Here is a 26879-nt window from a genome sequence, read left to right as displayed (position 1 = left end):
GGTTATCGCAGATTAGAAGGCAAAAAAAACGCACTCGCAATTACATGTTTTCAGATCTCATGCAGTCTTTCTGCACTGATAGGGCACAGCTGAATGCATGGAGACATTCAGTGGCAGAGGCCAGGAAAGCATATAGCGAGCATGATCGGAACACGCAGGAGGAGATACTGAGGCTAATGGGGGAGCAAACGGACATGATGAGGCATCTGGTGGAACTGCAGGAAAGGCAACTAGAGTACAGACCCCGCTGCATACATTGTGTAACTGCCTGCCCTCCTCACCAAATTTCATATCCTCCTCACCCAGAGGCCCAAGAAGGTGGGTGGGGGGAGGCTCTGGGCACCCTGCCACTCGACTCCAGGGGATGGCCCAAGCAACAGAAAGCTGTCATTCAAACAGCTTTGATTTGTAGTGTGTCTATAATAAGCAATGTGGCCTTGTCCTTCCCTCCTCCCCCACTCCACCCCATTATCAAACTCTTTGTACGCCCGGGTTTCCTTTTACTAGTCAGCGTTGTCAGTGATCTCCTTTTTTTTTTAAAGAAATGAAGAATGAATGGATTCAGAACAATAGGGTCTTTATTTCCTGTGCCAGCTGTGGTCGAAGGTGGGAGGGGGATTGGTTTACAGGGAAGTACATTTACCAAATGGGGTGGGTTTCCATCAAGGACAAACACACACAACTGTCACACCGTAGTCTGGTCAGTCATGAAACTGTTTTTCAAAGCCTCTCTGATGTGCAGCGCGCCTCAGTGTGCTCTTCTAATTGCCCTGGTGTCTGGCTGTTCAAAATTGGCTGCCAGGTGATCTGCCTCAACCTCCCACACTGCCATAAACGTCTCCCCCTTACTCTCACAGATATTATGGAGCACACAGCAAGAAGCAATAACAATGGGAATATTGCTTTCGCTGAGGTCTAACCTACTCAGCAAACTGTGCTAGCACCCTTTTAAATGCCCAAAGGCATATTCTACCACCATTCTGCACTTGCTCAGCCTATAGTTGAACTGCTCCTTACTGCTGTCCAGGCTGCATGTACACCTTCATGAGCCATGGGAGCAAGGGGTCGGCTGGGTCCCCAAGGATAACTATTGGCATTTCAACATCTCCAACAGTAATTTTCTGGTCTGGGAAGAAAGTCCTTTCTTGAAGCTTTCCGAGCAGACCGGAGTTCCGGAAGATGTGAGCATCGGGCACCTTTCCCGACCATCCGACTTCATGTCTGTGAAATGGCCCTTGTGATCCACCAGTGCTTGCAACACCATTGAGAAGTACCCCTTGCAGTTTATGTACTCTTTGGCAAGGTGGTCCGGTGCCAAGATAGGGATATGCATTCCGTCTATCGCCCCACCACAGTTAGGGAACCCCATTGCAGCAAAGCCATCCACTATGCCCTGCACATTTCCCAGAGTCACTACCCTTCTTAGCAGAAGGGTATTGAATGACCTGGCTACTTGGATCACAGCAGCCCCTCATGGTAGATTTGCCCACTCTGAATTGATTCCCAGCTGACCGGTAGCAGTCAGGCATTGCAAGCTTCCACAGGGCTATCGCCACTAGCTTCTCAACTGTCAGGGTAGGTCTCATCTTAGTATTCCTGCACTTCAGGGTGGGGGAAAGCAACTCACAAAGTTCCATGAAAGCGGCCTTACACATGCAAAAGTTTCGCAGCCACTGGGAATCATCCCACACCTGCAACACTATGCAGTCCCACAAGTCTCTGCTTGTTTGCTGGGTGCAGAATTGATGTTCCACTATATCAACATGCCCCAATGCTGCCATGACATCCCAATTGCCACATCCCGTGCTTTCAGGAACGCCTTTGTCCATGTCCTCCTCACAATCTTCCTCTTGCTGGAGGCTCCTAGCTAGGTTCTGCACAAACTGCAGGATAATACACGATGTGTTTTCAATGCTCACAAAAGCAATGTGCGTCTGAGCGGGCTCCATGCTTGCCGTGCTATGGCGTCTTGATGGATAACCCAGGAAAAAAGGTGCACTATGATTGTTTACCATTGCTTTCAAGAAGGGAGGGGAGATTGACGACATGTACCTAAAACCACCCACCACAATGTTTTTGCCCCCTCAGGCACTGGGAGCTTAACCCAGAATTCCAAAGGGCAGCAGGGACTGTGGGAGAGCTACACACAGTGCACCACTCTGTGAGTCGATGCTAGCCACAGTATTGAGGGCACACTCCACCGACCTCATGCGCTTAGTGGGGACATGCACGATGGGCTGGATAAAATTACTAAAGATCAACTTCTATAAAATTGACCTAATTTCGTAGTGTAGACATGCCCCTAGATTCCAAATTGTTGCCCCAGTTTAAGTGTAAAGCAGCCTTGCAGCCCTTGTCCATCATAGAGCAACCTTTTCACAAGGTGGCTGTGGACATAGTGGGGCCCCTCAGAAAGGCGACCCAGTCAGGGAAGAAATACACACTGGTGGTGGTAGATTTTGCTACCCGCTACTCAGAGCTGTGCAACTGTCCTCCAGCGAGGTGGACACCGTGGCAGATGTGCTGCTGACCATTTTCAGCAGGGTGGGGTTCCCCAGAGAGGTCCTTACAGACCAGGGATCCAATTTCATGTCAGCCCTGCTCGGGTGCTTGTGGGAGAAATGTGGGGTCAGGCACACTGTATATCACCCTCAGTCCAACAGGCTGGTGGGGAGGTTTAATGGGACCCTGAAGAAGATGCTGAGGATTTTTATGGACCACCATCTGCAGGACTGGGACAAGTATTTACCCCACCTGCTGTTCACATACAGAGAAATGCCTCAGAAACCCACAGGGTTCTCCCCTTTCGAGTTGCTGTATGGGAGGCGCGTGAGGGGACCCTGGGACTTGAGGGACGAATGGGAAGGGAAGACCTCTCTTGATGGGACTTGATGGTGGAGAATGTGCTGTCTTTTTGGGAAAGGGTCACTGAACTCATGGGTTGGCCAGGGAGAACCTAGCCCGGGCCCTAGGGAAAGAGGAGGTCGGGTGCGACTGCTCAGTGCGTGCCTCCTCCTATGGCACCGGGGACCAGGGGATGGTTCACATCTCAGTGCAGAAGAATAAGCTCCAGGCTTCCTGGGATGGGCCCTCTGAGGTCATCAAGCAGCTGAATGAGGTGAGCTGCGTGGTGGGGCTGCCCAACGGGGCTCACAGCCACCGAGAGTACCATGGCAACATGATGGATCCGTACTTTGATAGGGAGAGGTTGGTTCTGGCCATGTATGGGCAGGGGGAGGAGAAGGGGGAAGATTCCCTGGTGGATCTCTTCCCTGAGACAGGAGCTGGGCTCCCACGGGAGTCAATTCCTCTCTCTGACCAGCTAACCCCTGGCCAGCAGGCACAGATCAGAGTGGTGCTTCGTTCTCACCAGCTGCTGTTCCCCAGCAAGCCTGGGTTCGCTAACCTGGCTGTCCACCGGGTGGGGACAGAAGAGAACCTTCCCATCCGGTGTTCCCCATTCAGAGTCACTGGGAAAACAGTCCAGGAACTGGGAGAGAGAAGTCAGCGACATGCTGGCCTCAGGGGTGATCCATCCGTCCACCAGCCCATGGGCCTCACCCATGGTGCTGGTGCCCAAGAAGGAATGGATCATTCAGATTCTATGTGAACTGTGAGAATCTTAATGCCATCACCGTGTCAGATGCCTACCCCACGCCTAGGCCCAATGAGATCCTAGACAAGTTGGAGGGGGATGTTACCTCACTACTGTGGATCTCATCAAGGGCTATTGGCAGGTGCCTTTGGACACAAACACCAGGCTGAAATCTGCCTCACCACCCCAGTAGGGCTCTTTGAGTTCCTGGTCCTTTCAGCCTCAAGGCTCCCACCTTCCAGCACCTGGTGGATCAATTATTGAGGGGATGGAGAACTTTGCCCTGTCGTTCATTGATGACATCTGTGTCTTTAGCCAGTTCTCGGAGGAACATGTGTCCCAGGTGAAGAGGGTGCAGGGTTGCCTCAAGGAGGCAGGACTGACTGTAAAGGTAGGAAAGTGTAAAGTGGGGATGGCTGAGGTGTGGTACCTGGGCTACAAGGTGGGGAGCGGCCGCATAAGGCCAGAGCCTGCCAAGGTGGAGGCTATCAGGGATTGGCCCATTCCCCAGATCAAGAAACAGGCCCAGGCCTTTACTGGGATGGTGAGGCACTACTGGAGGTTTGCACCCCACTTTATCTCCTTGGCAGCCCCCCATCACTGAACGATATAGGAATGGCAAGCCGGACAAGATGGTCTGGACAGAGCACTGTCCCTGCACTGAAGGAGGCTCTGTGCCAGGGCCCGGTTTTGGTAATTCCTTCCTGGTCTTCCCAGATGCCTCAGACACAGGGCTGTGCCGTGCTGATGCAAGCTGGTGCTAAAGGGGGAGAGACACCCGATTGTATACCTGAGCAAGAAATGGCTTCCCCAGGAGCAGAACTAGGCCACCATAGAGAAGGAAAGCCTGGCCATGGTGTGGGCTCTTAAAATGTTGCAGCCATATATAGTTGGGGGTCGCTTTACTGTGTATACTGACCACTCTCCCCTGGCATGGCTGAATCAAATGAAAGGGGCTAATGCCAAGTTTTTGAGATGGAGTCTGATCCTCCAGGATTATGATATGGAAGTGACTCATGTTAATGAGAGTGCAAATCTTACGGCAGATGCTTTCTCATGGAAAGGGGTGCCTGAATTTCCCCAGGTCACTGGCTGAAGTGACCCCACTCAGTTCAGTCTCGAAGGGGGAAGAGATGTGACAAAGTGGGAATTTTTCATAATGTTTTGTGTGAATATTGTGTGTGCCTCCGTTTCCCCTATGTGTTTAATATTTAACCAGGTGGGGGGTATGACCTGGAATTGTGGGACCGCTGTGCTCCCTGAACTCACTAGCCTAGGGTATCTCTCACAATGCTGTGCTGGTGACATGCAGCAAACCCCTCCAGGTGCTATCACTCAGTCCAGCAGCATGTGAAGCTTGTCTGAGTGCTCCCAGAGTCACTCATGAAATCTCACAGAGAAAGGCACCAACCAGCTCCCCCCAGCTCCCAGCCTTGTGCCTCAGGAATATACTGTCCTGCACTGTTCAAGATCCTCTCTTGAACATTGCAAATGTATTAATTGATTCGCCACTTACTTCAAGGGAAAGTGGACATGCACAGCCCTTGTTACCTGAGCAGATTTACCAAACACTTCAGACAAACTTATTGGTAAGAATAAACATAAAAGTAAGTTTATTGACTACCAAAGATAGATTTGAAGAGGTTAAAAGTGATAAGTTACCAAAAGAAAATAAAAGATAAGCACGCAGTCAAGACTCTAAACCTGGACAATATCTAGTTTAAGCAGTTTTTTTCACCCTACTGCATATTGAAGGTTGGGTACAGTTTTTCTTACACAGGCTTCCTTCTGAGCCTGGGATCAGTCTCCCCAGCTCCAGCGTTCCCATTGCCTTCAGTCTAGGTGTGGGGAGGAGAAAGGACAAACTTTGGTGCCCCTGTGTTCCATTTAATATCTTAGCCATGTGCTCTGGAAGACAAGTGCAAGCATGTCTGGTGGGGGTGGGAGGGCATTGCTGAGTCACAGGGTTGAGTAATTCCCTGGTGTGGTCTTCTGCCAGGTGAGTCATCGGGTTCGTCCCTGCCTTGCCGGACAATAGGTTGCGATGATCTTCAATGTCCGCCTGGTCGCTAATCATTTCCTTTGTCACTCTCTGTGAGTTGCTTTCTGGGCTACACCCAAATGTACAGTATGCATATTTCAATGATAATCATACAGCACAATCTTATAATTTCATATGCACTCATGCTACGCATAATTCAGTAGAATGATGATTTTCAACTGATCATAACCTTTCCCATGATACCTTACATGACATGCTTTACATGAAGTATCACAATTATATACCATTGATGAATATGGGGGTTTACAGGGTGCTCCCCTCAGGGCGTGAGGCAACCTATGGCAAGAGGAAGCGGCTACCACCTACCAATGGGCAGATCTCCTGTGATACCAAAATGGCAGTGCTGGCTCAGTCAGTGGGAGCACGTCAGGGCTTGGCCAGAAACAGGGGAGACGGGCACCGTTGAGCAGAGTAGGACTTCAACACTGCAGAAATAACTTTCCAAGGGACCTAACAGAGTTAGGTACCCAAATCCCTTTGAAATGGGAGTTTGATACTTAACTCCCTTAGACACCTGTGAGAATCTCAGCCTGAAGAGCCACTGGGAATCTGTCATGGTAGGTTCCATCTATGCATTTCCATTGGAAACAGACCCCAGATCAACAGAAATGCCCTAGATGGATAGGAAACCCCTGCTGAACCTTTGTGAGCTGCTGCTGTTGTTGCAGGTGCTGTCGTTAGATGTTTTGGCTGCACGTTTGCGTTCTCACCGTGTGCTTCACTGGCTCTGCCCAGGTAGCCAGGACAGCAGACTTTGGTCAAACTGCCCAATAAAACCACCAGACTCCAGTTCAGCAGCGAAGGCACTCGGCCAGGTTTATTGCCGACGAAGCACGATCCTAGTTGCCTGGATCAATGTCTATAGTTTCACTAGAATATGTATGCCCGTGGCAATGGACATGGCTGAGTGAACGGTGGGCCTTTCCGTTCCCTCCTAGGCTGGCAAAGACACCCCCTCTGTGACTCTTCTTTTATACACGGATGCAAACAAGTTTCGTATTGTCCCTCTGACATAGTTAGTGACTGCCCCCTGACGTAGCTTGTTACCACCCAATACCTTATCAAAACAACTCTATCCATCTTACTGTCATCCTGACCTTATCTTTAAGGGGTCAGCATGTTTCTCTTATCTTTGGGGAGCGTGCTTGTACCATTCTTGGTATCGGGGTGTTCTGGTACTATCCCTCTGGAATGTGTTTACGTGACTGGAGTGCTTCTGTTTTTGCAATATTGGGAAAGTTCATATATCGGAGAGTGAACCTGCCAGCAGGCATGTTTTCTAACAGCCTGACTTCTGCTCACAGCCTGCCTTTGCTTTATAGCAGCAGGGCCTGACTTCTGCTCAGACCTTAGGCCTTATGTCTCAGGCTCTTTCTACCACAGCCACTAATGTTGCAATCAGGCTGTTCTACGATTTGGTTCTCAGTGGTTATACTTTGGAATAGCGCACACCTAGCAGTAGGTAAGAAATGAGGAAAGGTGTGATTCTGCTCTCTAGGGTCACTAGAGGGCAGAGGAATGGACAAGATGTAGTGGTGTTGCCCAGTGGATAGCAGCCAAAGTGGAAGGGCAAGAAAGGAGATGTTATGTTGCCAAATGACCACCTGAGAGAAATAGAAGGAGAGGTGAAGTTGAATAACGGTATATAAATGGTGAGGAATGGGCCCTGAAGAGAAAAGGACCTCTGCAATATGTAATGACCTGTGGATAGAAGCAGATGTTGTGGAGTGAGAAATGGGTTGTTATACTAAATAATGGCCAGCAGGCGACACGAGTCAAGGACTGAAAGAGGCAGCTAGGATAGCAAGAAGAATCCACTAGAGGACAGCAAAGAAACAGGCTGTCATGCTGGGAAATCAACACTAGATGGCAGCAGAGGAGAGGAACTGAGAGGAGGTGTTAGAAATACTGACTTGTGACCAATAGATTTTAGTAGCCAATACAATAATACTAGAAAAAGGGCCATTAGGTGGCAGCATATCTTGAATATTAATAACCGGGAGGGGCAAGTACATTATAACAGGCCAACATCTTGGACAGGCACCTCCCAAGAATGGAAGCTGGTGTTTGTTCATGATCTAAAATATTTTCCACATGGAATCATTAGACTTAATAAAAGATACAATTATACAAGTCACACTGTACAAGTCCCATTGGGAATTGTTAGCTACAAAGCTTTGGAGACAAAAAATCAACCAAGTGGGAGAAAGGTTGAAGTGGGACCATACTAAAAACCGTGAAGACCGAAAACAAATATGAGAGAGCATTTACACTTTGTAAATCCACGGGAATGCTCATTGTTCAAAGGTAGATCAAATGCACCTGCTCATCCCTTCAGGTAACTGCAGGTCTCTTCACTGAGAAAACCCAGTTTCTGCAGAAAGAGGAGAGACAAGAACCTCAGCTGACTAACCTGAATCCTGGCGGCCAAGCCCTGAGAAATAAGAGCTCATCGCTTCAAGCTTGGGCTGTGCTGTGGTTTCAGGTGAGCACCGTCTTCTTGGCTGCATTTCTATACCACTGCTAAACAGAGGCATGAATGTGTTTTGTGAATATTAGAGGGACAAGGTGGGTGAGGTAATATCTTTTATTGGACCAGCTTCTGTTGGTGAACAAGAGAAGCTTTTGAGCTACACAGAGCTCTTCCTCAGGTGAATATTAGCAGTTTTAGCCTCACCTTCCCACAGCAGTGCCAGTCAGCGTTCATAGCACCATTTCACAGAGATAGAGGCTGAGATCCATGTCCTGTGACAGGTCCTCAATTGGGGAACTGCCCCACTAACACAAATGGAGCTGCCTTGATTTATATCAGCTGGGAATCGGGCTCAGTGTGTCCCCCAATGGGGTGGGGAGTGGTGAAGGAGTCTTACTAGCCTGGATCACACATGCTAGATTGTTCCTAGACTCCAAGTTCAGGGACAACATCTTCCACCCCCATCCCCAAGTGAATTATCATCCCACGAACGTTTTGAAGTGCAGAGGGTCACTCCCCAGTTAGGGTTGCACATCAGCCCGGTTCTGTCCCTTCCTAAGATCCACCCCCACAAAGAGCTGTATTTTATTACTGCAACAGTCAACATCGGGAAAGAGAAAAGGGGTTGCCAGTCCCTGACCACATCACCATCACCACCACAGGAAGTAAGGAAGAATTTACTCCACTTCAGAATTTATGGCATAAACTGATCTCTCGTGAGGGGCTGAAAACGATTCCTTCTCCTACAAGGCACTAAAATGCTGAATATATCAGGATATATGTTTAGATTAATTCCCATTAATTTTAACTGGAGATTGGTGCCTTAGGACACTAGAGTGGGTTGGAAATCTCAGCCCAACATTTTAGTTGACGTATTTATTACTTTTGACTCCTAAGTCATAGCATGATTCTGGCCATTGCCAGAAGTGAAATACAGCATTTAAGCATCATTGTTAATCTCCTGTATGTGACTAGAAGGAATATGACAGTAGATAAAGAAATGGTCTGATCTGTCTTATCGGTACTTGGCTACCAAAGAGAAATGGCCTGTTATATTAGTCATTGTTCTGACATGGTTGAGAGAGGTCTACCTGGACACCAATGTTCTGTCCTCAGAATGAGACTCCTGGCACTTAGCTCTGAAATCTACATTTAGCCTTAAAATGTCAGCCTGCAACCAGGAGAGGAAGGGTAGTTTCTGAATATTTATGGAATTAAATCATGAACTTTTAACTATGTTCTTCCAATTCAATTGCACAGTTTGTTTTATTGTTCTGAGACTAAATCCATGTCAGACAGAGACGGGAGAAATTAAACAGCTGTCACAGTATTCATCCTCCTAGGATTCGGGGATCTCCCTGAACTGAAAATTCTTCTCTTCCTCATCTTCCTAGTGATCTACATCGCAACCGTGACTGGGAACATGCTCATCACTGCACTAGTTGTGACCGATCAGCACCTTCACACCCCCATGTACTTCTTCCTGGGGAACTTGTCCTGCTTGGAGACCTGCTACACCTCAACCATCCTGCCCGGGATGCTGGCCAGTCTCCTGACTGGGGACAGAACCATCTCATTCAGTGGCTGCATCACTCAATTGTATTTCTTTTGTGCTCTGGCGGCTACAGAATGCTGTCTCCTAGCAGCGATGTCTTATGATCGGTATTTAGCAATATGTAAACCCCTGCAGTATTCAACTCTTATGAATACCAGGTTTTGCCTCCAGTTGGCTGCTGGGTCCTGGTTAAATGTTTTTTTGGCTACTACCATCTTTGTCTTATTCCTATCACAGTTAACGTTCTGTGGCCCAAGTGAAATTGACCATTTCTATTGTGATGTCATCCCATTTATGGAACTCTCCTGCAGTGACACACACTGGTTAGTATTGTTCCATTTCATACTATCCTGTGTATTCACCCTGCCTCCATTCCGACTAACCCTGACATCCTACGTGTGCATCATTGCCAGCATCCTGAGAATCCCTGCCACCACTAGGAGACAAAAGGCCTTTTCCACCTGCTCCTCCCATCTCATCGTGGTGACAATTTGCCATGGAACTCTAAGGATTGTCTACCGAAACAGCCTCCTAAACAAAGTGCTCTTTCTTTCCTACACAGTCATGACTCCCCTGGTAAATCCCCTCATCTACAGCCTGAGAAACAGAGAGGTCAAGGAAGCCTTGAGCAAAGCAGTCAGTAAATATGTGGCTTTCACAAAAACGTGCTGTGACTTTGCCTAAGTCACCCAGGCAGCTTGAAAATCTCAGACTATGAGCCCCAATTCATATGACGTTGAAAACTCCCATTGGAAATCTCAGCACTAATATTTAAAAAAAAATGGAGATGATCTGTATGGAGTTACTGAAACAGTGTTTGCAGTCCCGTGCTGCCTCCATGTTACACAACATATAGGAAAGGGCGGATGTGCACAGCTCTGTCACTCTCTCATGTTCAGCACTGAGACACACAGTATAATGGTATTTTTCTCCATGGCCTTGGCTAAATGTTCACCCTTTGGGATGAACTCGTACAGCATCTGAAAATGCACAGAGCTGACATTGTGTAAGGCACAAAACCCGTTAATTATGCAAGTAAATCCCTGAGTATTTCCCCTGTTCACTGTTTCTCTATGTTCATAGGCGCCGACTTCCCCTCTTTACCGTGGGTGCTCGCCCCCCCGCCCGACCCTGGGCCCACCCCCACTCCACCCCTTCCATGAGGCCCCACCCCTTCCCCGCCCCCATTCTAACCCCTTCCCCAAAGTCCCTTCCCAACTCTGCCCCCTCCCTGCCCCTGTTCCAACTCCTTCCTGAAATCCCTGCCCAGGCCCCACCTCTTCCCCGCCTCCTCCCTTGAGCGTGCCATGTTCCCCCTCCCTCCTGGAGTATGCTAATGCTGCCAAACAGCTGTTTGGCGGTGGCTGGGAGGGAAGCGCTGGGAGGGAGGGGGAGGAGCGGGGACGCTGTGTGCTCAGGGGAGGAGGAGGTGGGGCGGAGGGTGAGGGGAGCTTGGCTGCCAGTGGGTGCAGAGCACCCACTAATTTTTCCCAGTGGGTGCTTCAGCCCCGGAACACCCACGGAGTCAGTGCCTTTGTCTATGTTAGATAATAAAGTCTTGTAATCAAATTCAGACAGTCAAATACAAACAAAGCACAATGGGTGACATCACGTTTGTTTCTGCAGATCTTTTTTTATGCCTCTAAAGACAAAATGGAGGATCCAGTATTGTCCATCTAACTGGAAGGACCAGGGAGGGAAGTGACCATAAACACATTCCCATCATGGAGTTTTGAACTGGGCACCAAGCAGAGTGGAGACAATTTTAACCATTTTTTTATTTCTGTAAAAAAGCCATTTTTGATGAAAATTAATGGTTGGACAATAAAAATATTCCCGTAAGCCTGGGAAACTGGCCACCCCTGAAATGGTGCTTATTGCCATCGTAGCCCTCCGCTAACCCACCCCCTCACTGCGCTCCCACAGGCCAGATGCAAACAGCCAGGCCCCAGCAGTGACCTCTGGACACTTCACCAGGAACAGCTTCATCGCTCTTATCTGGGCTAAGCTCAGCTGGGACCAGCTCCGGCAAAGCACCAGCACCAGGCTCACCGGGCCCTTGAAGGCAGGGAGGTGAGGAAAACAAAGAGGTAGACTCACAAGCCAGGGGCACTGGGACTGCCCAGACCCAGCTGGGGGTTTGCCAGGGCACCCGTAGAACTGAGGCCGTTCCTGGGGGCGGGTCTGTCAACCGGGCACCGAGGAGGGACTTGGCCTGTGGCCCTGCAGGACAGAAGCTGCTTTGCTGCTGCCAATGGTACAGAGCAGTTCAAAGGGAGGGGACGTGTTACACTGAGTGTCCCCAAAACTGACTGCAACGAGTGCCCGTCCCGAGGGGCCTAGTTCTCAGGGCACGGTGTCCAGTCAGTCCTAATTGCCTTAGACAGCTCTGCTGCATGCAGGGCCCTCTCCTCAGGGCATGTGTCAAGCTATGGCGAGAGGAAGCAGCTACCACCTACCAACGGGCAGAACTCCTGTGAGGTCACAATGGCAGTGCTGGCTCAGCCAGTGGGAGCACGTCAGGGCTTGGCCAGAGTCAGGGGACTGGTGAGAACAGACGGACTTCACCACTGCGCAAAGGATTTTCCAAGGGCCCTAATGGAGTTACACACCCAAATCCCTGTGAAATGGGAGTTGGGCACTTAAGACCCTTAGACACCCCTGAGAATCTCAGCATGGAAAGCCGCTGGGATTCTGTTATGGTAGGTTCAATCTATGCATTTCCCTTGGAAACAGAAATGCACTGGACTGATGCGGTACCCCTGCTAAACCTCTGAGAGCCGCTGCTGTTGTTGAAGGTGCTGCTGTAGCCACTAATGTTGCAAACATGCTGTTGTACGATTTGGTTCTCAGTTGCTATAATTTGGAACAGCGCACAGCTAGCAATAGGTAAGAAATGTTCTCTAGGGTGACTAGAGGTCAGAGGAATGGGAAAGTTGCAGCCCTGATGACCAATGGCCAACGGATAGCAGCCAAAGTGGAAGGGCAAGAAAGGAGAAATGATGATGCCAAATGACTACCCGAGGGAAGAGGAAAGGGAAGTGAAGCTATATAACACTGTATAAGTGGTGAGGAAAGGGTCCTGAAGAGATAAGGGCCTCTATGCATGTAATGAACTGTGGATAGTAGCAGGTGTTGCGGAGTGAGAAGTGGGCAGTTCTGTAAATGATGGCCAGCAGGTGACAAGAGTCAAGAACTGGAAAGAGGCAGCTATAGAATAATCCATTAGAGGAGAGCAGAGTAACAGTCTATCATGCTGGGAAATGACCACTAGATGGCAGCAGAGTAGTGGGAATGGGAGGGGATGTCAGAAATATTGACTAGTGACCAATAGATTTCAGTAGCCAACACAATAATGGGAAAATTATACTGTTAAATGTCAGAGGGGTAGCCGTGTTAGTCTGTATCCACAAAAACAATGAGGAGTCCGGTGGCCCCTTAAAAGCTAACAGATTTATTTGGGCATAAGCTTTTGTGGGTAAAAAACCACTTCTTCAGATGCATGGAGTGAAAATTACAGATCCAAGCATAAATATACTGGCACGTGAAGAGAAGGGAGTTATCTTACAAGTGGAGAACCAGTGATGACAAGGCCAATTCAATCAGAGTGGATGTGGTCCACTCCCAATAATTGATGAGGAGGTGTCAATACCCAGAGAGGAAATTTGCTTTTGTAGTGAGCCAGCCACTCCCAGTCCTTGTTTAAGCCCAAATTAATGGTGTTAAATTTGGAAATGAATTGTATCTCTGCAGTTTCTCTTTGAAGTCTGTTTTTGGAGTTTTTTTGTTGCAGGATGGCTACTTTTAAATCTGTTATTGAATGTCTAGCGAGATTGAGGTGTTCTCCTACTGGCTTTTGTATGTTACCATTCCTGATGTCTGATTTGTGTCCATTTATTCTTTTACGTAGAGACTGACTGGTTTGGCCAATGTACATGGCAGAGGGGCATTTCTGGCACATGATGGCATAAATTACATTAATAGATATTCAGGTAAATGAGCCCCTGATGGTGTGGCTGATGTGGTTGGATCTTATGATGGTGTTGCTAGAGTAGATATGGGGACAGAGTAGGCAACAGGGTTTGTTACAGGGACTGGTTCCTGGGTTAGTGTTTCTGTGGTGTGGTGTGTAGTTGCTGGTGAGTATTTGCTTCAGGTTGGAGGGCATTCTGTAAGCGAGGACTGGCCTGTCTCCCAAGTTCTGTGAGAGTGAGGGATCGTTTTCCAGGAGACGTTGTAGATCATTGATGATGAGCTGGAGAGGTTTTACCTGGGGGCTGTACGTGATGGCCACTGGTGTTCTGTTATTTCCCTTGTTGGGTCTGTCTTGTAGTTGGTGACTTCTGGGTACCCGTCTCACTCTGTCAATCTGTTTCTTCACTTCCCCAGGTGGGTATTGCCAGAAGTGAAATACAGCATTTAAGCATCATAGAATCATAGAATCATAGAATATCAGGGTTGGAAGGGACCTCAGGAGGTCATCTAGTCCAACCCCCTGCTCAAAGCAGGACCAATCCCCAATCAAATCATCCCAGCCAAGCCTTTGTCAAGCCTGACCTTAAAAACTTCCAAGGAAGGAGATTCTACCACCTCCCTAGGTAACGCATTCTAGTGTTTCACCACCCTCCTAGTGAAACAGTTTTTCCTAATATCCAACCTAAACCTCCCCCACTGCAACTTGAGACCATTACTCCTTGTCCTGTCCTCTTCTACCACTGAGAATAGTCTAGAACCATCCTCTCTGGAATCACCTCTCAGGTAGTTGAAAGCAGCTATCAAACCCCCCTCATTCTTCTCTTCCGCAGACTAAACAATCCCAGTTCCCTCAGCCTCTCCTCATAAGTCATGTGTTCCAGACCCCTAATCATTTTTGTTGCCCTTCGCTGGACTCTCTCCAATTTATCCACATCCTTCTTGTAGTGTGGGGCCCAAAACTGGACACAGTACTCCAGATGAGGCCTCACCAATGTCGAATAGAGGGGAACGATCACGTCCCTCGATCTGCTCGCTATGCCCCTACTTATACATCCCAAAATGCCATTGGCCTTCTTGGCAACAAGGGCACACTGCTGACTCATATCCAGCTTCTCGTCCACTGTAACCCCTAGGTCCTTTTCCGCAGAACTGCTGCCTAGCCATTCGGTCCCTAGTCTGTAGCTGTGCATTGGGTTCTTCCGTCCTATCCTGCACTTATCCTTATTGAACCTCATCAGGTTTCTTTTGGCCCAATCCTCCAATTTGTCTAGGTCCCTCTGTATCCTATCTCTGCCCTTCAGCATATCTACCACTCCTCCCAGTTTAGTATCATCCGCAAATTTGCTGAGAGTGCAATCCACACCATCCTCCAGATCATTTATGAAGATATTGAACAAAACCGGCCCCAGGACCGACCCCTGTTAAGCTCCAGTATGTCACTAGATGGGGTATGATAGTAGATAAAGAAATGGTCTGATCTGTCATGTCAGTACTCAGCTACCAGAGGAATGGGCTATGGTTAAAGTAGTTATTGCTCTGATCATGGCAGAGGGAGTTCTACATGGGTACCAATATCCTGTTCTCGAAGTGAGACTCCTGGCACTTGCTCTGAATTCTACATTTAGCCTTAAAATCAGCCTTTAACCAGAAGAGGAAGGGGAGTTTCTGAATATATATGCAATTAATTTAGGAGACTTGATTAACTTTTAACTCTATGTTCTTCCAATTCAATTGAACAGTTTATTTTATTATTCCAAGACACATCCCATGGCAGACAGAAACTGGAGAAACCAAATGGCTGTCACAGAATTTATCCTTCTGGGATTCGGGGATCTTCCTGACCTGCAAATTCTACTCTTCCTCATGTTCCTAGTGATCTACATGGCAACCTTGGCCAGGACCACCCTCATTGTGGTGCTCATTGTGAGTGATTGGCACCTTCACAGCCCCATGTACTTCTTCCTGGGGAACTTGTCCTGCTTCGAGATCTGCTACACCTTGACCATCCTGCCCAGGTTGCTGGCCAGTCCCCTGACTGGGGACAAAACCATCTCAGTCAGTGGCGTTATCACTCAACTGTATTTCTCTCATTCTCTGGTGGCTACAGAATGCTGTCTCCTAGCAGTGATGTCTTATGATTGGTATTTAGCAATATGTAAACCCTGCACTATTCAACTCTTATGCATACCAAGTCTTGCCTCCAGTTGGCTGCTGGGTCCTGGTTAAATGGTTGTTTGGCTACTACCAATTTTGTCTTATTCCTATCACAGTTAACATTCTGTGGCCCGAATGAAATGGACCATTTCTATTGTGATGCCATCCCGTTTATGGAACTCTCATGAAGTGACACACACTGGTTAGTATTGTTCCATTTCATACTATCCTTTGTATTCACCCTGCCTCCATTCCTACTAACCCTGACATCCTATGCATGTATCATTGCCACCATCCTGAGAATCCCTTCCACCACCAGGAGGCAGAAGGCATTTGAAAATGCACAGAGCTGACATTGGTAAGGCACAAAATCCACTATCAGAGTAAATCCCTATGTATATCAAAGAATCATAGAATATTGGGGGTGGAAGAGATGTCAGGTCATCTAGTCCAACCCCCTGCTCAAAGCAGGACCAACACCAAGTCAATCATCCCAGCCAGGGCTTGGTCAAGCCTGACCTTAAAAACTTCTAAGGAAGGCGATTCCACCACCTCCCTAGGTAACCTATTCCAGTGCTTCACCACTCTCCTCCTGAAATAGTATTTCCTAGTATCCAACCTAGATCTCCCCCACTGCAACTTGAGACCACTGCTTCTTTTTCTGTCATCTGCCACCACTGAGAACAGCCAAGCTCCATCCTCTTTGGAACCTCCCCTTCAGGTAGTTGAAGGCTGCTATCAAATCCTCCCTCACTCTTCTCTTCTGCAGACTAAATAACCCCAGTCCCCTCAGCCTCTCCTCCTAAGTCATGTGCCCCAGCCCCCTAATCATTTTTGTTGCCCTTGGTTGGACTCTCTCCAATTTGTCCACATCCCTTCTATAGTGGGAGGAACCAAGCTGGATGCAATACTCCAGGTGTGGCCTCACCAGTGCCAAATAGAGGAGAATAATCACTTCCCTTGATCTGCTGGCAGTGATCCTACTAATACAGCCCAATATGCCGTTGACCTTCTTGGCAACAAGGGCACAGTACTGACTCATATCCAGCTTCTCATCCACTATAATCCTCAGGTCCTTTTCTGCAGAACTGCCACTTAACCAGTTGGTCCCCAGCCTGTAGCAGTGCATGGGATTCTTCCTTTCTGAGTGCAGGACTCTGCACTTGTCCTTGTTGAACCTCATCAGATTTCTTTTGGCCCAATCCTCCAATTTGTCTAGGTTACACTGGACCCTGTCCCTACCCGCCAGCATACCTACCTCTCCCCACAGCTTAGTGTCATCTGTGAACTTGCTGAGGGTGCAATTCATCCCGCTATCCACATCATTAATAAAGAGGTTGAACAAAACCGGCCCCAGGACCGACCTCTGGGGCATTTCCCTTGACCCCTGCTCATTGTTTCTGTGTTAGATAATAAAGTCTTGTCATCAAATTTAGACAGTCTAATACAAATAAAACACAATGGATGACATGTTGGTCCCGACAGATCATTTCTTATGCCCCTAAAGACACAGTGGAGAATCCAGGAAGAGCTCAGGCCAGTGTTGTCCATCTAAGTGAAAGGACCAGGGAGGGAAGTTGCCATAACCATGTTCCCATCAAAGAGTTTCTAAGAGGTGGAGTGGAGACAATTTTTGATCAATTTTTATTTTAATAAAAAAGCCATTTTTGATCAGAATTAATGTTTGGACAATGAAAATAGTAACTCCTGGTGCAGCATAGATGGGGACTTAAGCCTGGGAAATATTCCACCCCTGAAATTGTGCTTATTGCCATCCTCACCATATCCCCCTGCAAACCAGCTACCACCATTGCACTAACACATGCCGGATGCAAACAGCCAGGCCCCAGCAATGACCTCTTGACACTTCACCAGGAACAGCTTCATCGCTCTTATCTAGGCTAAGCCCAGCTGTGACCAGCTCCAGCAAAGCACCAGCTTCGGGCTCACAGGACCCTTGGAGGCAGGGGGGTTGGGCAGACAAAGAAATAGACTCACAAACCAGGGCCACTGGGACTGTCCAGACCCAGCTGTGGGTTTGCTAAGGCACACGTAGAACGCAGGACATTTCTGGGGTTGGGTCTGTCAAACGGCCAGCAAGGAGGGACTTGGCCTGTGGCCCTCAGGGCAGCAGCTGCTCTGCCTCCACCAACTGCACAGAGCAGTTCAAAGGGAGGGGACCTGTTACAATGAGTGTTCCCAAAACTGACTGCAACAAGTGCCCGTCCCGAGAGGGCTAGTTCTCCGGGCACCATGTCCAGCCAGCCTCAGATACCACAGACAGCTCTGCTCCATGCAGGGTCCTCTGCTCAGGGAATGAGGCAACCTATGGTGAGAGGAAGCGGCTACCACCTACCAATGGACAGAACTCCTGTCATGCCAAAATGGCAATGCTGGCTCAGTCAGTGGGAGCACGTCAGGGCTTGGCCAGAGGCAGGGGAGCTGGGCACCGGTGAGCACGGTAGAATTTCAGCACTGCGGAAAGGATTTTCCAAGGAACCGAATGGAGTTAGGCACCCACATCCCTGTGAAATGGCAGTTGAATGCTTAACTCCCTTATCAGGGAGTAGCCGTGTTAGCCTGTATCCACAAAAACACTGAGTCTTTAAGGTGCCATCGGACTCCTCATTGTTTAACTCCCTTAGACGCCTCTGAGAATCTCAGCCTGGAGAACCAGTGAGATTCTGTTATGGTTGGTTCAATCTATGCATTTCCATTGGAAACAGACACCACAGCAACAGAAATGCACTGGACTGATGGGAACCCCCTGCGAAACCTTTGAGAGCTTCCACTGTTGGGTGTGCTGCTGTAGCCACTAATGTTCCATTCAAACTGTTCTACGATTTGGTTCTCTGTGGCTCTAATTTGGAACAGCGCACACCTAGCAGTAGGTAAGAAATGAGGAAAGATGTGATTATGCCCTTTAGGTTCACTAGAGGGCAGGGGAATGAAAATGTGCAGCCATGCTGACCAATGGCCAATGGATAGCAGTCAAAACAGAAGGGCAAGAAAGGAGAAGTTTTGTTGCCAAATGACCATCAGAGGGAAGTGGAAAGGGAGGTGAAGCTGTATAATGGCATATAAGTGGTGAGGAATGGGCCTCTAGGTTTGTAATGACAGTAGCAGATGTTGAGGAATGAGAAAGGGGCTGTTATACAGGCAGTCCTTGGACTTAAGACACAATTGGTTCCTGAAAATCACATCTTAAGTCAAAACCTCCTAACTTGGAACCGAGAGTTGTAAAGTCGAAACCAGCATTGTAAAGTCGATTTTATATTTCAATTTATAAATGTCATAAGTGCCCTTTGTCTTAACTCAAACGTCATAAAGTCGAGGACTGCCTGCACAAAATAATGGCCAGCATGTGACAAGAGTCAAGAACTGGAAAGAGGCAGCTATAGCAAGAAGAATCCACTAGAAGAGAGCAGAATAACAGGCCGTCATACTGGGAAATGAACACTAGATTGCAGCAGAGTAGAGGAAATGGGGGTGGGGGGAGGGGGGTTGCAGAAATATTGACTAATGACCAATAGATTTGAGTAGCCAACACAATAATGGACAAGTTATACTGTAAAATGGCCACTAGGTGGCAGCATGTTGTAAGGGTGAGATATGAGCAGCTATTTTCAGAAGTACCCACTAGATAGCAGCATATATTTAATATTAATAAAGGTGTGGTGGGAGTACATTATAACAGTCCATCATCTTGGAAAGGCATCTTCCAAAAATATAAGCTCGTGTTTGTTCATCATAAAAATATTTTCCATATAGGATCATTAGAATTAAAAAAAAATGCAATTGTACAAGTCACACTGTACAAGTCCCATTGGGTATTGTTAGCCACAAAGCTTTGGAGACACAAAACGAACCATGTGGGAGAAAGGTTGAAGTGGGACCATATTAAAAAGTGTGAAGACCGAATACAAATAGGAGGGAGCATTTACACTTTGTAGATCGAAGGGGAAGCTCATTTTCCAAACATAGATCAACTGTACGTGCTCAGTCCTTCAGGTACCTGCAGGTCTCTTCAGTGAGAAAATCCAGTTTCTGCAGAAAGAGGAGAGACAAGGACCTCAGCTGAGGATCCCGAGTCCAAGTGGCCAAGCCCTAAGAAATAAGAGCTCATCGCTTCAAGCTTGGGCTGTGCTGTGGTTACAGGTGAGCACCATCTTCCTGACTGCATTTCTATACCACCACCAAATAGAGGCATGAATGTGCTTTGTGAATATTAGAGGGACAAGGTGGGTGAGGTAATATCTTTTACTGGACCAGCTTCTGTTGGTGAATGAGAGAAGCTTTTGAACTACACAGAGCTCTTCTTCAGATTAATATATGTAGTTTTAGGTTCACCTTCCCACAGCAGTGCCAGTCAGCATTCACAGCAGCATTTCACAGAGATGGAGCTTGAGATCCATGTCTTGTGACAAGTCCTCAGTTGGGGATCTGCCCCACTGACACAAAAGGAGCTACCTTGACTTACACCAGCTGGGGATCTGGCTCAGTGTGCCCAATTGGGTGGCAAGTGGTGCTAGAATCTTACTAGCCTGGATCACATGTGCCAGATTGTTTCTAGACTCCGAGTTCAGAGACAGCATCTTTCCCCCCCCGACACCCACCCCCACCCCCAGTGCCTTTCTTGTTCCTGTATTTTCATCCCACAATCATTATGGAGTGCAGAGGGTCACTCCCCACTTAGGGTTGAACATGAACCTGGTTTTGCCCCTTCCTAAGATCCACCCTCCAAAGAGCTGTATTTTATTACTGCACCAGTCAACATCAGGCAACAGAAAAGGCATTGCCGGTCTCTGACAACATCACCATCACACCCAGAGGAACTAAGGGAGAATTTACGCCACTTCAGAATTTATGGCATAACCTGATCTCTTGTGAGGGGCTGAAAATTATTCCTTCTCTGACAGGGCACTGAAATGCTGAATAGACCAGAATATATGGTTAGACTAATTTCCATTAATTCTAACAGAAGATTGTGCCTAAGGGTACTAGACTGCACTGGAAATCTCACTCCAAAGTATTGGTTGATGTATTTATTGATTTTGACTCTGGTCATTGCCAGAAGCGAAATACAGCATTTAAGGATCATTGTTAAGCTCTAGTATGTTACTAGATGGGATATGACAGTAGATAAAGAAGTGGTCTGATCTGTCTTATCAGTACTCGGCTACCAGAGAAATGGCCTGTTATATTAGTCATTGCTCTGATATGGCAGAAGGAGGTCTACACTGATACCAATGATCTGTCCTTGGACTGAAACTCCTGGCACTTAGCTCTGAAGTCAACATTTTGTCTAAAACTTTCAGCCTGTAACCAAGAGTGGAAGGTGCGTTTCTGAATATTTATGCAATTAATTCACGAAACTTGATTAACTTTTAACTCTATGTTCTTCCAATTCAATTGCACAGTTTGTTTTCTTGTTCCTTGACTCAACCCATGGCAGACAGAGACTGGAAAAATCAAACAGTTGTCACAGAATTCATCTTCCTGGGATTCGGGGATCTCCCTGATCTGAAAATTCTTCTCTTCCTCATGTTCCTAGTGATCTACATCGCAACCGTAACTGGGAACATGCTCATCATTGCACTAGTTGTGACTGATCAGCACCTTCACACCCCCATGTACTTCTTCCTGGGGAACTTGTCCTGCTTGGAGACCTGCTACACCTCAACCATCCTGCCCCGGATGCTGGCCAGTCTGCTGACTGGGGACAGAACCATCTCATTCAGTGGCTGCATCACACAACTGTATTTCTTTTGTGCTCTGGTGGCTACAGAATGCTATCTCCTAGCAGCGATGTCTTATGATCGGTATTTAGCGATATGTAAACCCCTGCACTATTCAACTCTTATGAATACCAGGTTTTGCCTCCAGTTGACTGTTGGGTCATGGTTAAATGGTTGTTTGGCTACTGCAATCTTTGTATTATTCATGTCTCATTTAACATTCTGTGGCCCGAATGAAATTGACCATTTCTATTGTGATTTCATCCCATTGATAAAACTTTCCTGCAGTGACACATACCTGATCGTATTGCTGGATTTTGTACTGGCCTGTGTATTCACCCTGCCTCCATTCCTACTAACACTGACATCCTATGTGTGTATCCTCACAACCATCCTGAGAATCACTTCTACCACTGGGAGGCAAAAGGCCTTTTCCACCTGCTCCTCTCACCTCATCGTGGTGACGATTTACTATGGAACCTTAATGATTGTCTACGTGCTACCGAATCGCGACACATTAAACATCCTTAACAAAGTGCTCTCTCTTTGCTACACAGTCCTGACTCCCCTGGTTAACCCACTCATCTACAGCCTGAGAAACAGAGATGTCAAGGAAGCCTTGAGCAAAGCAGTCAGTAAATATGTGGCTTTCACAAAAACAGGCAGAGAATCCTAGATTATAACTTAGCCTAAATCACCCATGCAGCTTTGAAAACCTCAGGCTATCAGCCTCCACTGAAATTCATTTGAAATCCCCCATTGAAAATCTCACCACTAATGTGAAAAAAATGGAGATGATCTGTATGGAGTCACTGAGACAGTGTTTGCAGTCCTGTGCTGTCTCCATGTAACAGAACATAGAGGAAAGTGAGATTGCGGACAGCTCTGTCACGCTCTCATGTTCAGCACTGACACACGCAGAATGATGGTATTTTTCTCCATAGTCTTGTCTTAACATTCACCCTCTGTGAGGAGCGTGTACAGCGTCTGAAACTGCACAGAGCTGACATTGTGTAAGGCACAAAATCCACTAACGATCAAAGTAAATCCCTGTGTATATCCGCTGTTCATTGTTTCTCTATGCTAGATACTTAAGTCTTGTAATCAAATTCAGACAGTCTCATACAAACAAAACGCAATGGGTGACATCATCATGTTTCTTGCTGCATATCGTTTCTTATGCCCCTAAGGACACAACGGAGAATCCAGCTGGAGCTCAGGTCAGTGTGGTCCATCTAAGTGGAAGGACCAGGGAGGGAAGTGGCCATAACCATGGTCCCATCACGGAGTTTTTAACTGCGCGACAGGCAGAGTGGAGACTGTGCAACAGGCAGAGTGGAGACCCCTATCTTTGTGTCCTTATCTAGGGATTTTACTATTAGGTCATTTCCCCCCATTTCCTTTTCCTGCCCTCCTATTCTTCTTCTGGTTCCAGAGACTCTACGTTTTTCTTTTTCCTTGTTTGCATCCACTCTTCTTCAGTGCTTCCCCTATCCTCACGATCTAGCCTGGTTTCAGTTCATTTATCTCTTTCATCTCACACTGCCAGCCAGCCAGCAGCTCCTCTGTCAGCCCATGTGATAAATAAAGGTGGAGGGGTGGGAGGGAGTAGCTTCATTTGATGGACACCCAGCCAGCCAGTTTGCTGTAAAATCTCTCTTGGTAGCTGTTCTTTACTTGCTTTACCTGTAAAGGGTTAAAAAAGTCCCCTAGGTAAAGAAAAAAAAAGTGGGCACCTGACCAAAAGAGCCAATAGGAAGGAAGAGCTTTTTAAAATTCGGAAAGAAACTTTCCCTTTGTCTGTTGTTCTCTGGGCTGGAGGGACAGAGCAGCCATGCTATAAGCAGCTTAAGCCAGGTATGAATGCAAATGACCAGATTATGCCTAGAACTACTTACCTGAACTCCAACTGTGTAAGTAGATCAGAATGTTTAGCTAGACGCGATTAGGGTTATTTCTTTACGTTCTTATTGGCTTGTGAACTTCTCTGTGCTAACCCCAGATGCTTTTGTTTGCTTGTAACCTTTAAGCTGAACCCTCAAGAAAGCTATTTTGGGTACTTGATTTTTGGAATTGCTCTTTTAAAATCTAGCCAAAACCCAAGTTCCAAATGTATTTTCTTTCTTTTTGTTTTTAATAAAATTTACCCTTTTTAAGAACAGGATTGGACTTTTGGTGTCCTAAGAGGTTTGTGCCTGTTGTTTGATTAGCTGGTAGCCACAGCTAATTTCCTTTGTTTTCTTTCTCAGCTCTTCCCCAGAGAGGGGCTGAAAGGGCTTGAGGGTACCCCACAGGGAGGAATTCCCAAGTGCTCCTGCCTGGGTTCCAAGGGGTTGGGGTTTTTTTTGCGTTTGGGTGGAGGCAGCATTTACCAAGCCAAGATCAGAGAAAAGCTGTCACCTTGGGAGTTCAATACAAGCCTGGAGTGGCCAGTATTAATTTTCAAAATCCTTGTGGGCCCCGCTTCTGCACTTGGAGTGACAGAGTTGGGATTCAGCCTTGACAGCCCACAATCACCACTGAGACAGCCCCTCTTCAGACCTTAAACACTTCCTGCCACACCCCATGGGCTTATATAGGGTCAAGGAGCCAATCAGGGATTGCTAAAACCACTGTCAGTCAGATCACTTGAGGCGGAACGTGCCATGGTGTTCTACCACTGCAGATTGCGTGCTGTGGGGAGTAATCAAATGACAGGTAGCAACGCTGGTTGCCTGGTAGCCCTATAGACCAGGGTGAAAGTCCCCCCAGGCCTTACATCACCCCTGCTGGCAGTGCTGCCCAGCCAGTTTCCTCGGTAAGGATGATTGTGTGCTTAGCAGATAAAGGAAGCTTGACTATGAAATCCAACATAATGGCCGCCCAGGGCCTAGATGGGGTTTCTGAAGGTGTTAGGGTGCTGAGGGGCTCCTCCTTCCTAACTGAATGGATAAGGGAGAGAAGGCCTTGGGGAATAGGACACCTAGTAAATTATGGGGCTTGAGGATGCATGCCAGCTCTGTTTGAGTGTGGTAATGGTCAGGGAGGTAGTCCCCTTTTTGGGACAGGGCATTGGTTGCCTTGTTCTGGGCTCCTGGGTGATGGTAAAATAAAAGTGTGTGAACAATGAGGCCTCTTGAAGCTGTCTTTGGTTCAGTGCCTTTGCCCTATGGAGATACTCCATATTTTTATGATCTGTGTATACCTGTATCAGGTGTCAGGCGCCTTCAGGGTGGTGGCACCATTCCCCGAAAGTGCCTTTGATTGCGAGAAGCTCCATATCTAAAATATCATAATTTTGTTGTGCTGGTGTGAGTTTCTGAGAATAATAGGCACAAGGGAGCAGGTGCTGTTGGGGGCCAGATCTTGGGGAAGTATGGTCCCAATTGTAACATTACATGCATCGGTCTCACCGACAAAGGCCCATGTTTGGTCAGGATGGATCAGGACTGGAGCACTGGTGAAGGCCATCTTGAGTTGGTTGAACACCCGTTGAGCCTCCGGAAAGCAGATGAAGGAGGTTGTTTGCGGAGCACTGTCAATGAGGCTATCTGGTCCAAAAACCCAGGCATGAAGTGCCAATAAAAATTAGCGAACCCAAGGAAGCACTGCAGCTCCTTGATGTTCCAGGAGGGCCACCCAGGTCCGAACTGTGGCACACAACCACTGCAGATTGTGGGCCACAGCGAATAAATTAGGTGCAGCTGCTGGCAGGTGGCTGCTTGGAGCTATTAGTTACCTGGTAACTCTACAGGTTCAAGTCCTGCTGATACTTACAGCCACTTTGGGAGGCTTCCTCAAAGGTAGGTAAGGGTTATATTCTGCAGGAACCTACCCGTGGTAGATGTAGACAGAACTCAATGGTGTGGTGCTCAAAAGGACAATCCTAGGAAAAGTCCCTTGGGGGAAATGCATGAACCAGTTTACTAGAGAGACAAGATGGGTGAGGAAATATCTTTTATTGAACCAACTTCTGTTAGTGAGAGAGACAAGCTTTTAGCTACTATACTGCATGAACCAGTGTAGTCAGGTTCAGACGCCCTTCTCAACCCCCAGTTGAGAAGGGCGTCTGAACCCCAGGGCAGGAACCCTGAACTAAAGGACTTTGAAGTGGATAAAAAAACAGCCTGTGGCTCAAAGGGTTAATGGATATATAAACAGGGTAATCCAGAGTAAAGAGGCTATTTTACCTCTGTATTTGGCACTGGTGTGATCACTGCTGGAATTCTGTGTCCAGTTCTGGTGCCCACAATTCATGAAGGAAGTTGAAAAACTGGAGAGGGTTCAGCAAAGAGCCATGAGGATGATTAAAGGACTCGAAAACCTGCCTATTAGTGATTGAACTCCTTGAGTCTATCTGTTCAGCTGAACAAGGAGCAGGTTAAGGGGTGGACTAATCACGGTCTGTAAGCAACCATGTGGGGAACAGAAATGTGATAATGGAGGACTCTTCAACCTAGCAGAGAAAGGTAGAACAAGATCCAATGGCTGGAAGTTGAAGCTAGACAATTAATACTGGAAATAAGGCACAGTTTTTATCAGTGAGGGTAATTAACCATTGGAACAATTTACCAAGGGTCATGGTGGATTTCCCATCAGTGGAAATTTTTAAATCGAGACTGGGTATTTTTTTCTCAAGGGTCTGCTCTAGTTCAAACAGGAATTAATTCAGGGAAGCCTCACAGCCTGTGTTACGCAACGGTTCAGACTAGATGATCCCAGGGACCCTTACTAGAGCAGGGATTTAATGCAAGCCTCCTCCCCCTTTCAATAGTGTTCAACGGTGGATCTCTTCCAACCTTTCTCTTGAAGATATTCCACTTTGTATAAAATACCTCAATAGTCATTGGCCCAGGGAGCAAGCATGAGAATGACTCTACAGCCCAGTGGCTGGAGCATGGAGTTGGGACATAGAAGAACTTGGTTCAAGTCCCTGCACCACTGAACATTCTTCAAGAGATGAATCTGAGAGACTCCCCACCTAGAGCAGCCTGTAGCTCTGGTCAGGACGCTCACCAGGGGGGTTCCAAGGCTGGGACTTGTACCCGGGTTTCCCACGTCACAGGCTAGTACCCTAATCACTGGGCCAAAGCTCATATAGGCAAGCAGGGCCCCATTTTCCACTGCCCATTTAATGAATGACACCTAAGGATCCTTGTGAATCTACCCCTTTAAAAATGCCTGGAAGCTAAAAGTTTCAGGTTGAATGACATGGGGGTATTTTCAACCCAAAGTGGATTTTCTGTTGCATTTTGGCTTGTTGAAAATTCCAAAAAAGTTCAGATTGAGTTCAACCTGCAGCAATTTTCTTTTTCGATTTTTTGGAACTGCCACCAAACCAAAAAATC

At 47.4% G+C, this 26879-nt stretch overlaps 2 pseudogenes; both read left to right on the top strand.

Annotated features, from left to right (window-relative positions):
• Window positions 1–8073: 8073 nt before the first annotated feature.
• LOC141998882 (olfactory receptor 6C75-like) lies at window positions 8074–10359 on the top strand (annotated as a pseudogene).
• A 10850-nt stretch (window positions 10360–21209) lies between these two features.
• LOC141998175 (olfactory receptor 6N1-like) lies at window positions 21210–22228 on the top strand (annotated as a pseudogene).
• Window positions 22229–26879: the final 4651 nt, after the last annotated feature.

The sequence above is a fragment of the Natator depressus genome, chromosome 14 (genome assembly GCF_965152275.1).
Source record: "Natator depressus isolate rNatDep1 chromosome 14, rNatDep2.hap1, whole genome shotgun sequence".
Classification (NCBI taxonomy): domain Eukaryota; kingdom Metazoa; phylum Chordata; order Testudines; family Cheloniidae; genus Natator; species Natator depressus.
This window is presented reverse-complemented; position numbering and strand designations above follow the sequence as displayed.